Raw genomic sequence first — 2373 nt, forward strand, 5'->3', positions numbered from 1 at the left:
GGGGGAGAGGAGGATGGGGGAGAGGAAGGGTAAGAAGAGTAAGAAATAGAATTGCTGATGACATCAGAGCTACAATAGTGGACCATGTAATCAACCATGGAGTGACCCTGAGGGAAGCTGGCCAACGGGTTCAGCCTAACTCGAGCCGCTACACTGTAGCAAGCATCATAAGGACATTTTGAAATGAGAGTCGGTTAGTACAGTCACTTTGCACTAAGATTTGTAGCACTGCCATGCTAATGAGAAACACAACAATACCATAGATGTAAAATTCCAGAAGATATTTTCCCCTGTGCCTTGGACTAGAGCAGCGGTCCCCAACCCCCGGGCCTCGGACCGGTACCGGCCCGTGAGTTGTTTGGTACCGGCCGCGAGAGTTGAGGCTCAGGTGTGAAATGTATGGTTTTCAGGGTTTTTATCGGTTTTCAGCGTTATTTTGTTATCGTTTTTATCGTTAACTCGCTTTTCCTGGGTCTTTTCACATGTGTTATGAATAAATCTTCTTTTTTTTGGTACCGGTACTAGTTTTATTTTGTTGTGTTTATCCGCGACACCTTAAAGGCCGGTCCGTGAAAATATCGTCTGGCATAAACCGGTCCGTGGCACAAAAAAGGTTCGGGACCGCTGGACTAGAGGACATTTCATGTGATGTAGACGAAATTTTGTGGCCAGATCCACAGAGATGACACAATGTAGACTGATTTCTTTTGTTTCCTCAGTGAAATTACTATTTCGTTTTCACTTGGAAATAAACACTTGTGTTTGTTTTGATGTGTGTGAATAAACAGCAGTACTTGAAGTTTGGATCCCTCTATGCTTACGGATCTATGACAAAAGTATGAGCTCAAACTGACATAGCCTACCTTGTGCACAGAGAAAGCAAAAGCCAGATGTGCTTTTCATTCATACCATCAGTGCCATGGTATGCATTGTGCATTGTGTGCTTATTAATTTGATGGCTTGTGTTTACTGTCTGATACAAAAATACAATTTTTACAAAGGTGTGGTGAGTTAAGCAAGGGTTATTCACTTTTACAAGAAAACTACAATGTTTTGCTGATTGGGTGAAGAGTTTTCTTATTTGTGTGTAGAGTTTTGCAAAAATAGCCAATAGTTACAAAAAATGTGCTCAAGCCATCAGAAAAAACTGTAATGTGTTGCTTCCCTAACTGGATCCCCAGCAAGGATGCCAGACTTCTAGCTTGCTTACATGTTAGCACTATCCTGCCACAAGTGCACTGTGCCACCTACCAACAGAAAGGAAAAAATATACCACAACAGAAATCCCAGGCCTGGACCGTCGTCGACTTCTGCCATGATTCTAGCCTACGTCACAGCATCACGTCTGCTTTTTACGTCCAACACGGTACTCGGTACTTGGAAATTCTGCCTTCCAAGTAGGAAGATGTAGGTAACTCCAGACTGCAGATGAGCTGCGTACAGGGCTGGACTGGGACAAAAAATCGGCCCGGGCATTTTGACTAGAGACTGGCCCACCATTATAGGAAAAACCATAAAGGCTTTGAATGAAAACAAACACTGTTGTGACAGTGATGTACACTGTCTTGTTGGTATATATGTATCAATCTAATAAACTTAAGCCTACACCATCATCCCTATTCTGGTATTCTAAACAGTACTTAGCCGAAACCCGAAGCCTGCTTGGTCACATTAACCTCCTGAACTATCTACAACAGGTGGTGGAAACCTGAAATTAAGACAGACAAGACTAGAGGTGAGACATGATCATTACTGAATATTAAAAATAATAAATTACAGATTTAGTGATATTTTCATAAACTATTTATTTACCACATCAATTAACAGCATGGCAGGGCAAAATATTTTTTCTCACATGGCAACCTTTAAAAAGTAAAAGGAGACAGAAAGACAGGTGAGAAAGAATAAAACTTAATTGACTTTTAATGTCAATTAAAATTTTTATTGATATCTATACATTTTACATCAGATGAAAATGTTGGTTGTAAGATTCAGGTAATTATTTATTAAAAGCTAGACATTTTAAATGAGAATAAGAAAGAAAGTATTTCTTTTTGCTTCTTTTTCCCTGTTAATGCACTACCTGCCCCCAATGGCAAAACTTTGGTAGACCCGCCCCTGCACAGTTACCAGCTGTCAGCTACTTAGAAAAGGATCCTGCTGTTATTTGTCTCTCAGAAACAGTTCATAACTTCCCTTCAACTCATTCATGTCACCTTAAAGGTAAACCTGTTTCTCCATCACCTGTTCAGCTCTGATGATTCAGTAAGGACATCTCCTGGTTTCATCTTCATGTTTCCCTCTCACCACATATCCAAACCGATATCATGACCATTTCTGAAACAAAGTCCACACTGAATGCCTGCTGTACAC

The sequence above is a fragment of the Oreochromis niloticus genome, unplaced genomic scaffold (assembly GCF_001858045.2).
Source record: "Oreochromis niloticus isolate F11D_XX unplaced genomic scaffold, O_niloticus_UMD_NMBU tig00007374_pilon, whole genome shotgun sequence".
Lineage (NCBI taxonomy): Eukaryota > Metazoa > Chordata > Actinopteri > Cichliformes > Cichlidae > Oreochromis > Oreochromis niloticus.